The 16,035-nt window shown below is 35.7% G+C and overlaps 1 pseudogene; it reads right to left on the reverse strand.

Annotated features, from left to right (window-relative positions):
* Window positions 1-14,227: 14,227 nt before the first annotated feature.
* Window positions 14,228-14,792, reverse strand: LOC141545729 (large ribosomal subunit protein uL23-like; annotated as a pseudogene).
* Window positions 14,793-16,035: the final 1,243 nt, after the last annotated feature.

Below are 16,035 nucleotides of genomic sequence, written 5' to 3' on the forward strand. Positions count from 1 at the left end.
TGTCAGTTGTTAGTTGTTGTACCTTGAAAAATTCTTTACCTCTCTGAACTAACTGCATTTTCCTACTTTTTAATAAGAAGAATTTCAGCTAGATTGTCTTTCAATAATCTCTTCTTCTTCTTCTTCTTCTTCTTCTTCTTCTTCTTCTTCTTCTTCTTCTTCTTCTTCTTCTTCTTCTTCTTCTTCTTCTTCTTCTTCTTCTTCTTCTTCTTCTTCTTTTCTTCTTCCTTCTTCTTTTCTTCTTCTTCTTCTTTTCTTCTTCTTCTTCTTTTCTTCTTTTTTTCTTCTTCTTCTTTTCTTCTTCTTCTTCTTTTCTTCTTCTTCTTTTCTTCTTCTTCTTCTTCTTCTTTTTCTTTTCTTCTTCTTCTTTTCTTCTTCTTCTTTTCTTCTTCTTCTTCTTTTCTTCTTCTTCTTTTCTTCTTCTTCTTCTTCTTCTTCTTCTTCTTCTTCTTCTTCTTCTTCTTCTTCTTCTTCTTCTTCTTTTCTTCTTCTTCTTTTCTTCTTCTTCTTCTTTTCTTCTTCTTTTTTCTTCCTTCTTTCTTCTTCTTCTTCTTTTCTTCTTCCTTCTTTCTTCTCTCTTCTTCTCTCTTCTTCTTCTTCATTATTTTTAATGCTGGAATCATTCCCTAATAACTGAGCAGACACGAAATAAGCACATTAATTAATGTTATTCAGTTAATAACTGTTAATTAATTAATTATCAATTAATAATAATTAAATAATTCAGTTAATAACTAGCCACTGGGCTAGGCAATTATAGGAAATAAGGAAGTACAAATCATGGTTCTTTCCTCATTGAGAGTATATTCTCCTTAGAGAAAAAAAAATCACATTAAAATAAAAAAGAGGGTCAGCTAGGTGGTACAGTGGATAGAACACCAGACCTGAAGTCATGAGGACCTGAGTTCAAATTTGACTTCAGACACTTAACACTTCCTAGCTGTGTGACTCTGGACAAGTCATTTAATCCCAATGGCCTCAGCAAAACAAACAAACAAACAAATAAATAAATAAAAAGAAAAAAAAATAAATTTACCAAATGATATATATGTCATGCTCTGCAATTTTATCTTTGTGGCAATTTTTTTCTACCTGTACCAATCTTGAATATAGTGGAGATAATAATAACCAGCATTATGTGCTTTAAGGTACAGGAATCCTTTTGTATATATTAGCTCCTTTGCACCTTAGGAGGCTTGTGAGTTAGGAACTAAGGGTTCTATCATGCCCATGTTGCAGATGAGGATATAGAAGCTCAAGGAAGTTGAATCAAAGTGACTCTCTGAGACACAATTTGAACCCAGCTCTTTTTTTTTATTTTAAACTTTTTGTTTTCAAAAAATATGCATGCATTATTTTTTAACATTGACAGTTGCATAGCCTTGTGTTCCAAATTTTCCCCTCCTCCCCCCACCCTCTCTCCTAGATAGTAAGCAATCCAATATATGCTATACAATATTCAATATATGTAAACATATTTATACAATTATCTTTTTTTTTATAATATTATCCCTTGTATTCATTTTTCCAAATTATCCCCCCCTCCACTCCCTCCCCCCGATGACAGGTAATCCCATACATTTTTCATGTGTTACAATATAACCTAGATACAATACATGTGTGTAAATCCCATTTTCTTGTTGCACATTAAGTATTAGATTCCGAAGGTATAAATAACCTGGGTAGATAGACAGTAGTGCTAACAATTTACATTCACTTCCCAGTGTTCCTTCTCTGGGTGTAGTTGTTTCTGTCCATCATTGATCACCTGGAAGTGAGTTGGTTTTTCTTTATGTTGAAGATTTCCACTTCCATCAGAATACATCCTCATACAGTATTGTTGTTGAAGTGTATAGTGATCTTCTGGTTCTGCTCATTTCACTCAGCATCAGTTGATGTAAGTCTCTCCAAGCCTCTCTGTATTCCTCCTGCTGGTCATTTCTTACAGAGCAATAATATTCCATAACCTTCATATACCATAATTTACCCAACCATTCTCCAATTGATGGGCATCCATTCAACTTCCAGTTTCTAGCTACAACAAAAAGAGCTGCCACAAACATTTTGGCACACACAGGTCCCTTTCTGCTCTTTAGTATTTCTTCAGGATATAATCCCAATAGCAGCAACCAGCTCTTTTTTCTGATATCTGATCTTGCCCTCTAACCTCATTGCAATAGGGCCTTTCTGAATGATATGTGGAAACACATTGATTTCATAGGTTAGGAGAAATATTCAAGTAATGAAGCACCTATTCTGTAATTTACAATCTTTAAAAATTGTCTAGAGCTTTGAAGGTTAAATGATTTGCCCTGGGTCCCACAGCAATATTTATCAAGGGTGTGACTAGGTCTTCTTGTTTCCCTTTGTGACAGATAAAAGTAATTTCTTCAAAAAGGAAAGATTTAAACATGGAAAAGCAGAGTACAGGAGCTCTTTTAGAAAGAGTCAAAACTTGAAAGTGAACCCAGAAGGCTGAATAGAAGAGTGATCAAGATCTTTTAGGTGAAGGAACATTGTAAAGAACCAGTGGTTTAAAATGACATTTGATCATGCTTTACACATGGGTGAGATTTCATAGAGCAAATTATGTGAGTTTTTCTTGCTTCTTACAATAGCCACACCCCTAAAACATTGTCTAGTACATCTAGTGTTTATACAATGAATCACATTTGATCATTGACATCGTAGGTAGAATTTTTTAAAAGTCCATCTTCATTTCCAATCAATCTCTATTTGACTGCCTCCTCCCCTTTAGATTTTGGTTTGCTCCAATCCAGAACTCTAAATATTAAGCTAATGCAAATCCTAGAACAACTCCACATTTCAAGGAGTCACTTATAATTTGAACTCGCTACCCATTATATTTCTTGTATCCCACATTTAGATTTTCAAATTTTAAAGCAAATTTTTACTATATGAAGACATCCAATAATTGTTAACTAGCAGATTTTTTTGATGATTCCCAGAAACCCCCCACATACTCAATGACCTGCCATCTGAGCCATCACTAAGGCCAGGTGACTACAGTTTTGTCTCAGGATGTCAGAATTTAGAGGGTGTTAATACCACTTGTACTCCTTCTGCACATAGGAGCAACCGAGATTAGCACCCAGTTAGCAAGAACAATTAGTTTAAATAGAAAACTCTACCATGTGTCAGAAATAGCACAAAAATTAATTTTTTAGAATTGATGGAATTTCCTTTTTGTGGACAGAATATTTGATGAGCCAAACACTTCCTCCCCTGACCCTGCTGGACAACAGACCATCTACCATAATTATAACACTTATATAATGTCACTAATAAAGAATTCTGCTCTTGTCGCTCCTCTGCTAAATCTAGATTTTCATTGCTGCCCTTTGGTTGTAAGTATCTATTGTAAGTAAGTAAGTTTTAAGTAAGCTCTTTCTAAAAGCCCAAGGAAGTATATTTTTCACATTTCTTTTTATTTGGTGTGGTAAAAAAAGAAAGCTCTGTCTCGGTCCCAGTGATTATTAAGTCATTTCTCCACAGGTTTCCAGGGACCCTCTGTTAACTAATTTCCATTTTCAGTCTGGTGATGACTATGTTCATTCAACTAGAGTGATGGAGTTTCTTTTCATTGGGTTTTAAATAGGATATTTGATACAAGGTTGTTGGATATCACCGTTGAGTTTTGAGTACACCATTTGTGTTTATTAAAAGTTTTAGGTGGCGCATTCATGACTGACTACTTTTGGATGGGGAATTCTGTCTTTGAACTGTTGGAAGATAGAGATATTTTGCAAATAGCTTGTGGAAATTTTCTCCAGTTGTTGGTTTATTCTTTAGTTGCCTCTACTCAAAATCATTCAAGTAAACGAGTGAACAAAATGTTTTATGATCTCAAAACGACAGAATCGAGAGTCAGGAAGCATGAGACAGTGAAAATGGCACTGGATATGGAGTTAGCAAGACCTAGATTGACTTTTACTCATCAAACAATTGTGGGAAGTAGTCTCTTAGAGACCTAAGGTCCCTTCTAATAGCAGAACAATGTTCTTATGAGGTTGAGATGAGTCCTGTTTCTACTTCTCACTCACCGCTTTGACCATAACCAGATACTTGTTCTCAGTTAATGTTTTTAAGCCTCACTTCCTTCCTCTTTAAAATGGAAATGACATAAGCAATTCTGTTTCCTATGGGGTTATAATGAATGTCACTCAAAATAATGTCAAATATCTTGCAAACTATAAAATCTTATACCAATGCCAAATGTAATTGTTTTTTTGTGGGGGTCAAAAGCAATTGTATATATTATATAAATTTTATAATACATAATTTATGCATATACATACATAACATATGTGAATATATATGAATATAGATGTACATGTACATGCATATGTACATGTGAGTATGTATAAATATATGTGTATATTTGTGTATTTCCACAGGGACATCACTCCCCAACCATAAATGTTTACTGGGTATCTACTGAGTGCAAGAGGCAATATGTCAAAGTGGATAGCGAATTACTCTCAAAGTTAGGAAGATCTGACCTTCTTTCCTACTTTTGACAAATGCTGGCTGTATGACCTAGTCACTTAAAGGTTCTATTCTCCAGGCAATTCTCAGAAACTATTAAATTGTTGACCTACATTGTTAGGAAATTCTTCATTCAAGAGTTCCCTATGCCAATGAAATCACAGGTTTATTCACCATCCTATGGCAAGAAGCACTGAGGGCACTTGTTGACTGACTGCCCAAGTGATTTTTATGAATTGAACCTCATTTCATTTTTAGTACCAGGTAGCAGAGCCATTCCCTTCATCCCCTACCTTATTCTTTCTTGGCTCACTCCCAAACAGCACCATAAAGGAAAAAAGGTGACCTGGGATGATACCCCTAGAATTGACATTGGTTGATAATGATTAATCTTGACTCTGGTAAAATCTAAAATCCCATATTGAGAGGCTCTCTTTGAAAGTTAATTGAAGATGTTTAGTATGAACACAGTTAAATAAGGGACAATAGTGAACTTCTAGAACTTATTTCTTCAAGATCCACATTTCCAAAAGGGATTGGACAAATTTATGAACGGCATAGTCAAAAATGGCTCCCAAGAAGAGATCTGGATTTAAAAAGAATTAGGATAGCTATACTTTCTCAGGCCCCTGGGAAAGAAGGAAGGAAAAAAAGGAAGGCAGGAAGCATTTATTAAGCACTTACTATGTATTAGACTCTGTATTAAGGACTTGGCAAATTTTATCACATTTGTTTCTCACAATAATCCTAGGAGGTAAGAGGTATTATTCTCTTCATTTTTCAGTTGAGGAAATTGAAGCAGAAAGAGATCAAGTGACTTGTCCAGCATTCCATTAAGGCACTGTCTAAGCCTGAATGTGACTCCAGGTCCAGCACTCTATCCACTGAGCCACCTAGCTGCCTCCTAATATAGAGCAGCTGATCAGTTAATACACATTTATTAATGACCAACTATGAGCCAAGCACCATGCTAAGCACTGGGGATACAGAAGGCAAAAACTAATACCTTACCTCCCTCCTGGGAAGGAGGGAGAACATATGAAAATAACCAGATATAAACAAAGTTGATACAGGATACATTGAGGATAATCAACAGAATGAAGGCTATTGCATTAAGGGGGAATCAGGAAAGGTTTCTTATGGAAGACTGAAGGGGAGAATCAATCTTCCTGTTTTATTTTTATCAGAGGGCAAAACAGAGGCAGTATCAGAACTGTGCTACATGTATAATAATCAATCAATCAATAAACATTTATTAAGCATTATGCTAAGATCTTAATATTGGTTTGTTAATTTGCTTGTTAAATGTTGAACAGATGAACATCCATGAAAGTTATCACTGAATCATACATGAACAGCAAGAGCAAAGAGGAAATCAGCTACAAAACTCATCCCCTAGTAGGAAGTATTGATGGATTGACTTTGGCAACTTAGATCTACCTTGTCATGCCAATGTCATTATTGAAATTGAAGGTGAATTGAATTGACAGACCCTGAGCATTATAGCACAACTGGCAGAAGTGAATTTCTTGACCTATGGAAAATAATATGATGAATACTGTTGGGACTTTAATTCATACAATTTTTTTAAAGGCTAAGAAATCGATAAAAAGGCTAAAGAACAAGCATTCCAGAAATTGTCTGATATTATTGGGAAAAGAAGAATCCTAACCCAAAATGAGAGCACTCGGAGGAGGTTGTTCCAAAACACAGTCATTTTCAATAACATTTCAGTGATGATCTCTCTGCAACATAGTTTTCATATCCAAAAAAAAAAAAAATCTACTCATCTTTATCTTCTAACAATTCCATCTTTAGTATTTAGCATCTAGACTCACAAAGGCCTTGAATTATTTCATCTTATTTCAGTCAGTCAACAATATTTACTGAGCACTCACTTTGCTTATGGGATTGTACCATTCTCTATACGGGGTAAGTTTAGTCATATGAAACCATCTTGAATTTGGAATCAGGGAACAAAGGATGGAACATGACCTCTGCTTGATACCCAAGTGATTCTGGGCAAGCCAACTGAAGTTATTGTCCTTTGTACCCAAAGGACTGTGGGACTTTTTTTTTTTACCTGAAACTCTCCATATATTTTGTCTCCCCCCTTAGTAATCCATTTTTTCTTGTTAGTCTTCTACTTGCATTTTTACTACTTACCATAGTGCTCTGTATATAGTAAGTTCTTAATAAATGTGTCAGTCATTCATTCATGCTCTCATCAATAAAGTGAGAAATTAGATCTTTCCAATTCTAAAGCTATGATCTTTTTACTGCATGATATGGATTTTATCTTTAAGTAACTTATGATCTAAAAGTTAAAACTTAATAAATTGGAGATCCCAAGTAACTAAAACATTTAAAAAATATATTGCTGCAAAGTACACATATAAGCTATACGGGCTCCTAAAATATGGTATTCTTCAGAACTGACTGGAAATTATTAGCTTCTCCTTCCCAAGGTTTGGCATAGATAGCTTTGTTCACAGATCCCATGAAATATTGAAACGACTCAATGAAACAGTTCAATAAACCTTTTGACAACTTAATTGAACTGTTTGGTGATTTACGTATTTAAAAAACATAATTCTGAAAAGGGGTCCTGAGATTTTACCAGATTGTCAAAGAAGTATGACAAAAGTAAGTTAAGAACTATTTACCTAATTAATAATGGCCTTACTCTTCACAAATTACTTTATATTTTACTTATATTTGAATCTATGTGCCTGCCCAGTAGAATTATAAGCTCCTTGAGGGCACTGTTCTCTTTATGTCACTAGAAAGTGATGGGTAAATCAATACTGTAATATATCTGTAACTTCACCAAGGTGGATGTCCTTTCCAATAGTACAGATGACCTTTTTTATTATGTTCTACTCTTGTTCATATCCTTTCCAAAAAAAATCCTCCAAGGGAAACTCACCTAATGTCCTTCCTCAAGATCACCAGGGAAACAGAAGAACTATTTATCAAGGTTTTCTTTCCATCTCACTGGATGACTGATCTTCCTTCCCCAATCACCCAAATATACACCCTATGAAGAATTTATACTCATAATATTTTTGCATCGTTCCTCCCTTGTGATTACTCATTGCCTATTATAAGGTACTCCTATTTATTACATCTCCTTCATTGATGACCAACATTTTAATTCACCAAAGATTGACGTTTTCCAACTTTTAGCTATGTAGTATCATTAGAATGACATCATGTTATTGCTGATGTTGTTTTATGATGGGGTTGGATCTTTTTTTTTTTATCAAAAATCTCAAGGTCATTAGAAGCATTGAAAATTTTCCTAAGGACTTTTTTTTACCCATTTTCCTCTGACCATTCAGTAATTGAAACTCATTGTCTAGTATAGGCCAAGATGTATGTATGTACTCATGGATGGCTTGTATTGCTTGTTTATTCAACAAGATATCATAGTCTAGCCTCATGGTTTCCAATAATTTTTCATAATGTACCCATAACTACCTTATTTTTGCTGGTATTACTTTACTGAGGGGAGGGGAAATGGGAAAATCTATAAATTTTCTCAGCGACTCTAATGTAACTGCTGTTACAATTACATTAGTAACTATAGCTTATTTAGTTATTTAAATTATTGTTATATTATGACTTCCCAAAAGGGACAATAGGCTACTTAAAATGTGCACCTCTATAGGACAGAATAGCATTGATAAAAAATGGAATTTAATGGGTATAAGGCAGGTATATTTATACTGGAATCAAGCCTTAGGTGGAAAAGAGAGTGTGATCGTAATATTTTCTCTTACCTATCCTCTAAATGATAGATCTTATGCTTCTTAGGTTTAAGTGATATCCCTTGGAAGTAATACCATTGCCACCACTGTGGGATCAGAATTGTAAACAACAGGCGTTCTTTATCTATTTGTTTTTTTCCTATGTGGATAGCTCAGCCAAAACCTCAGTAACAATGAGTCTCATTGTTACTACAATGTTCAAAAGCTGGATACGATCAGCACAATGTTATCTAAAAATGAGAACATCCAGAAGATGTCATCATCTCTCTGGTGGTACACACCATTTTCAGTCATGTCTGACTATTTGTGATTCTGTTTATGGTTTTCTTGGCAAAGACTCTGGAGTGGCTTGCTCTTTCCATTTCCAGATTATTTTACAGATGAGAAAACTGAGCAAATACGATCGTGACTTCCTTAGCATCATCACCTAGCTAGTAAGTGTTGGAGGTCGCAATTAAACTCAGGAAATGAGTCTTCCTGACTCCAGATTCAGTACTCTATCCTTTCTACCACCCAGCTGCCAGTATCATCATCTGTAGAGAGTTCCATTTCCATTTAGCATCTCTGCTGGACATCTTTTATGATGGAGGGTCATACATTTGGTGAACATATATTACTATGTTTTGTGATTTGCTTGATAGTAATAATGAGATAATTATTAAACTTTCCTTTTGTTATACCTGTCAAGAAATCTCATTTGGTTTTAACATTTATACATGAGACTTTAAGGCTGATGAAATGTATTGTTTTGCTTATATAGTCGACAAAAAATGCATTGGAATTTTGTATTCTCTGCATTGTTCCGTCAGTGGTGTGACTATAACAATGTTTTCTGCTGGAGAATATCATCTGTGAGAGATATTTCCTTTGCTATTTCCCTCTCCAGCTTTCATCATGGACGCCCCCTAGATGTTCATAGATTGTTTTCTTAAAGATTGTGTAGCTCTGGGGAGATAGATTATGAATTAGTAGTTATTCATATTTTCTCAGTTGCTTTTTTAAAGTAATACTATAGTCTGATATATTTTCTCAAGTTTTTGGTATCCTCTTTCCCTTCAGATATCAAAAGAACCAACATTCCTAGTCCCTAAAAATTGTGTCACCTCCAGAATAGACCGAATACTTGATCTAATGTAGCTGTCTTCCCTTCTTGAGATTTCCCAAAAGATGTTTTGTGGAATCCTGGTGTTTTCTGCACTATGAAAACTGGTCCTAAGTAGTTGTGGAAGAAGAAAGAGATTGTTTCCTACCTTGTGACTTAATTTCATAAGCACCCATCCTCTCACTCTGCTACCTATTCTTTCAGAGGCCCATGGCCTTCACCAAATTTATTGGCTATTTCATATTGATGTAGGTTCTAGCAATAATTTTCATGCCCCTAGATGTTCTGTGGCCAAATTAATTTTGAAAATATTTGCCTTCAAGTCTTCTGAGGCCCCATTGCTCCTCATGGAAAGCTTTGCAAAAAAAAAAAAAGTCTTGAGAAGTCTTTGAAGAATAGAGAGATGAAACTTGAATTATGATATGTAACTTGAAAGCATATGAGCTTGAAGGGAGAGAAATTTAAAAATGGGCTGCTGTCCTAGTATGGTTAAGATCAGATATACCCTTGGATGCAATTTTGCCCTGATCCTCTTTGCCAGCAATTCTTTTTTCTATTATCATTGAACTGGAAATTTTTCTGCCTCCAAATTCCAGATCCTCAATTCTTGCATCTTCCTAGTTTGTCCCAAGATGTCAACCTCTCATTCTGAATGTAAATCTACTTTTTTTTTCATGTGTCATTTCTCAGAAAGCTTCATCTTCCTTAGCTAGATAATTGTGCTTCATGAGCTACAGGCTCATTTTTAGTCTGGGCAAGAGTGTGGGAATGGGATGCTACATCACATGATGAATTGAGTCAAGATGGGGACTTGATTCTGAATGGTTAATATGATATTATGATTTGACTCCAAATAAGGGGGAAAGGACCTTTAAGAGAACTAGATCTCTCTCTCTCTCTCACACACACACACACACACACACACACACACACACACACACACACACACATATATATATATATGTATAAACACACACACATGAACACACAGTAACATATACACACAAATTTTAAGACTTGCATGCTATACAATCCAACTATGAGAATATTCCCATCACATACACAAGCCACCAGATATCGAGTTGCAGAATTTCAAGCAATTTTATGAACATCTTCCCCCCTGAAAATGCACAGATCTTTCCATAAAGGTAATTCTGAATGAAAACGGATGCAAATATGCAGCGGCTCCTTACATTTTGCTGTTCTTGTTAGTGTCGGTGCCGTGCATGTGTATTTTTTCTGGTTGCACAATGATAATCAAGGCTGGGAGAGAGATCTGAAAGTTGCAGATTTCACATTATGCAAAACCTTTCCCAAGTGCTAATTGGCCTGTTTTAGCTTTAAAGATGAGTGGGCACAGAGAAACTCACTCTTTATTATCACAGTTGTCTGTTCTACTAATGCATTATGCACCACGACCTCGGAGCTCTTTAATGATATATTTTGTGGCATTTTGCGTTCCTCCCACACGAATGGCAGACTGGGGATGATATGCTTCTGTTGAGTGAAATGTTCTATGTTCTGCACTTCACAGAGATTCGGGGACTTGAAAATGGAGAAGTGGGACTTTAAGGTCTCCAGGGACACTGGGAAGAAGACACACTCCATGAAATTACTTATACATTCGTGGATAGTACAAAATCCTTGTTTCACTTCCAAGTGTGACACAAGTTAAGCACTTCTCTCTTGCAGCCGGGTAAACGCCTTTGGCAAGTAAAGTCTACTCCCCGGCACAAATGACATTGGCTTGAGTTTTATTGTGTCAAAGGAAGCCATCGCCATGCTTAATGGGAGGCAATGGATTAGTACCTTTTCTTTAAACTGAAGACAGGCCATTCAGTTTCTGAAAAAGGGAGATCGCTTGCACGGTGTAGTGAAGGTCATTGTCTTACACGGCAAAGCAATTCTTTTTTATTTCTTCAAATACCAGCTCTTCACTTCTCTGTTTACATATATTTGAGGCAATTTTGCTTTCATTTGCTTTCAGTTTCAAACACTTGGGTAAAAAATGTATCTAACAATCATTTCACATTTTTTTTTCAGGAAGGGTTTTTCCTTCTTGAAGACACTATGTCTTATCCCATAGTAACACTGGCATGACGTATGTATTGACTTATGAAAATGTGACATCATAATTAGGAAGGGCAAATAATGCACATTGTTGCCCAAAAGATAATGAAACCTTAAAGGTTCTTGATCTAGAATGAAGTGAAATTTGTTATTTTTAAAAATCCATTTTGATAAGTGCATTTCAGTATAATTAGTTTCCTTGGTAATCCTTTGTATTTTATTTTATGCCTTTATGATTCTGAGAAAGGACCCAAAGCTTTTCCAATGATAGAGTTCCATGACACACACACAAAAAAGTTTAACCCCTGACTAGCATAAAGAAGATGTTGGACAATCGTGATTCTGTCAGACCTCTGGGTTTTGTGAGCAACCTGACTTTTTCTTGCAGAAACAACCCTTTAACTCTAGCTTAAAACTTTGGCATTGCTCCCAGGGTGCTTCATCCTTCTCAGCCCCGAGGACTTTTATATGTCTGAGAAACTCTGTTTCCTGGAATAATGTGGCCTCTGGTTTTCATTCTCTTGGAATGGAATTAGGATCCAGCCCCATAAGTCCTAGAAAGAGCATCCCTTTAGGCAATGGCCGGATCACTCATTTTATCTAAAGAATGCTGCTACAGAACCGAAGCATTGTTAGCACAGCAAGAAAGGCAATGAAATTGAATTGGAGGATTGCTATAAGAAATAACTGAGAGACAAATCAAGGGAATTCTTTTCATTTGTGTCAAAGTCTCCCTATACAATATATTTCCTGGAAGATAACTTATGTTATGTTGCCCCAAGTCTGCAGTATAGGTGATACTAAAATAAGGGACAGTAAAGACTAGGTCATAAAGTCAGCTAGACCTGTGTCCTTCATAGCATAGGCAGAAGAGGGAGAATTCTGTTTTTAGGTATTGGTTACCTGCAAAGATTTTGAGAAAACAATGTTGGTAACAAGGGAAGGAGCAGTGAAAGGTGGAAAGGCACCCCAAAAGGGAAGGTGGGAAAGCACCACAAATTCTGTCAACTTCACAATTTTTCCCGTGATTTTCTGACTTTCTCTGTCATCTGACAACTAAAGCAAGTAGGTGGGATAGTGAATATTGGAGTTTGGAGGCAGACTTGAGTTTGATTTCTATCTCAAGCATTTACTATCAATCAGTGTGTTATTATTTCAACTCTACCAACCTCAGTTTCCTTACTAAGGATCAAAGGAGATAACATTTGTGAAGCTTTGAGTAAATCTCAAAGTATCATCATTAAAACACTATAATAATAATAATACTTATTATCAATCATAATAATTATCTCTAAGTGTACAGGAGGCTAAGACGGTTTGCTAGAATTCTCAGTTATTACTATTACTGGTAGGGAAGTCCATTCTGTGCATCTAATGAAACTCCTTGCCATGAGATCAATAGTTATCTGATATTATAACAATCAATTAGTCAATAAACATTTATTAAATGCCAACTATGTGCCAGGCACTACAAAACATACTGAGGACACAAAGTCAATGTGAAATCCTTGCCATAGTTTCAAGCTATTTTATTATTGAGCCAAATAATACATAATTATTAAAAGCTATCTCCAATGAAATGATAATATATCTCTTCCTCACTAGGCCTCATGAAGAACTTGCTATGTGTCAGATACTGTGCTAAGAAAGATAAATCCAAGAATAAAGTAGTACTTGCTTTCAAGAATCTTGCATTCTAATGATGAAGATAACATATAAATAGAAAAATATACATGTAAAATAAATACAAGATAGTTGGAAAGAAAATGAAGAAGTTGAGGTGATCAAGAGAGTCATTATGTAGAAGGCCCAGAGACAGGAGATATGTCATGTATGAAAAACAGAGGGAGGCTAACTTAATTCGACAATAATTTGATAATTTGACAAATTAACAATAATTTGACAAAGAAAAGGAAGGATAGTAGTATATAATCAGTGTGGGAAAACTAGAGGGGCCAAATTGTGAAAGACATTAAAAGCCAAAGAAAGTTAATTTTATTTTTGAGACAATAAGAAGCCACTGCTATTTATTGATTAGAGGAATGGCAAGGTCAGATCTGAGTCTAAAGAAAACTTTATGATATTTTACTTTCACATATTAGCCAAAATAATCATTATAACATAGAGCTAAATTAGTCTACTCATTATTCACCATTCTTATTTAGTCTGTCCATCTGTGAGCCTTTTGTTATATCATCCTTTATGGTTAAAAAAGGCAACTTCCCACCTCTGCATATTGAAAGGTGTCCCTTCCTTAAAGGATCAGCTCAGGTCCTAGATCCTCTTGGAATCTTGTTTCATGTTGCCTTCTCCCCTACTCACTTAATGTATTTTCTCACCAGTGTCTCATTGAACTCTCAAAGAATTTGAAGGTTGAAAGACACCTTAAAAACCATATATTCCAATCCATACCTCAAGCAGGAACCCTTCTATGATATTACCAAAATAAAGACTTTTCGTGAGTGGGAAGCCAACCCCCTACTTACTGAGGGATCCCATTCAACTTTTGGATGGCTCTGAATGTTTTTCCTAACATCAAGCCAAAACTTGCCTTTTTTCCAATTTCTATACATTATTGCTAATTCTGGCTTCTGAAGCCAATCAGAACAACTCTAGTACATATTTCACATGATCGTCCTTCAAGGACTTGAAAGCTGCTACTTTATTCCTCTGCTGTCTTTTCTTTTTAGGCTTAAATAATCCCATTATTAATCCTAATGCGATAATCCCAATTTTCTTCTTCTAGATGTTTTACAACTAGCCAAAGATCTTCTTTTTTTTTTTTTTTTTTTTTTTTTTTTTTTACTAGAAAACTTTTTATTGTTGGTGAAGTGAGAGCTGGATGCAGCTTAGATGATTCCAATTTTGTTGGCAACATATAGAGCATCATAGTCTGAAGCAAGGCAGACGTAGGCCTTCTTCTCTCCATCAGGGCTGATCAGAGTGTTGACCTTGGCCACATCGATGTCATACAGCTTTTTCACTGCATGCTTGATCTGATGTTTGTTGGCCTTGACGTCCACAATGAAGACCAGAGTCTTTTTGTCCTCAATTTTCTTCATGGTAGACTCAGTAGTCAAGGGAAACTTAATGATGGCATAGTGATCAAGCTTGTTTCTCCGAGGGGCGCTTTTCCAAGGGTACTTGGCTGCCTCCGAAGTCTTAGTGTCTTGGGTCGCCGGAAGGTGGGGGATGTTCAGATCTTCTTCTTCTTGTGGCTGTGGACACCCTTCAACACGGCCTTCTTGGCCTTCAAGGCCTTGGACTTGGCTTCTGTCTTGGGAGGGACGACGGCTTCCTTCTTCGCCTTCGGCACCATCTTGGGGGAAAGGGGCTTCCGTGCTCGCCAATGATCTTCTTAAAATGCACAACTTGACACTAATCATAGTACCTATATGGAGTCTGACCAAGGTGAAATACAAGAAGACCATCACCTCCTTAAGTGTGGGCAGTCTTCTACTGTTAACCTAAAATTAGGGTTTTTTTGGGGGAAGGGGGGCTGTCATATAACTCTGTTGACAAATTTTGAGTTTGTATTCAAGATCTTTTTTTTTTTAAGATTTATTGCTACCTAACTACAACTCTTGTTTAAAGTTTTAAACTATTTAAACATTCATCTTTATTAAATTCCATTCAATTTCAATCAGACCAATGTTCTTGCCTATCAAGACTCTTCTTTCCAATGAGGCATCCATCCCTCCTAGCTCTAGGTAATCTATTATTTGATAAGAATACTACTTATCATTCATTGAGAAAAACAACAAAAAATAGGGTCAAGTAGAGAACTTTGGGATATTACTCTAAAAACCTCCTTTCATGTTGATATAAAACATAGCTATACTTAAAGTATGATAATTTTTTCCATTTTGAAATTTGCATGTTGTCATCTAGCCAGTTTCTCCATTGTCATCAAAATTAGTTTAAGAAACTTGGTCGAATACTCCTAATATGTTTGTATAATGTGACCTGTTCTAGATGATCACTTTTTCTTTGCCAGATATTCACAAACCATTATAATAGAGTCTTATTCATAGAGTCTATAACTTTGGAAAAAAGGCTCACTGACCATATAGAATACAAATAATATTCCCTTTATTTTTAAAATTAAAACCTTACTTTGTCTTCTGTAATTTTTTGATAATTCTCGTATTCTCCTTCGTCTTTCAAGGATCACTTACAGTTGCTTAGTGATCCCATTCACTAGTTCTTTTTTCCCAGTGCATTTATGTATAATATCTGAGACCATGTGTTAATGTATTGCTAGTTTTTTTTTTTTTTTTTTTTTTTTTTGTTGTTTTTTTACCTCCTGAGAATTTCTGAGTATTTATCCTTTGTATTCATTCTCCTCCCGTACCATGCTGTGGAATCTATGATGTCTAACTTGGACAACTTTCTTGATTGAAATCACTGTGCTACTGGCAGATTCCCCCCTCCCCCTCGCTCTTGCTAGATTCACTCAACCCCTTGACAAAATCCTATCACTATTATATTTTAAGCGGAGGTCCAGAAATCTAAAACCCATATGCAGACACTATCATTTTAACCAGCTGTTCAGTTCTCTAATGTGCCTTTCTCTTTTGT

The sequence above is a fragment of the Sminthopsis crassicaudata genome, chromosome 6 (assembly GCF_048593235.1).
Source record: "Sminthopsis crassicaudata isolate SCR6 chromosome 6, ASM4859323v1, whole genome shotgun sequence".
NCBI classification, from domain to species: Eukaryota; Metazoa; Chordata; class Mammalia; order Dasyuromorphia; family Dasyuridae; genus Sminthopsis; species Sminthopsis crassicaudata.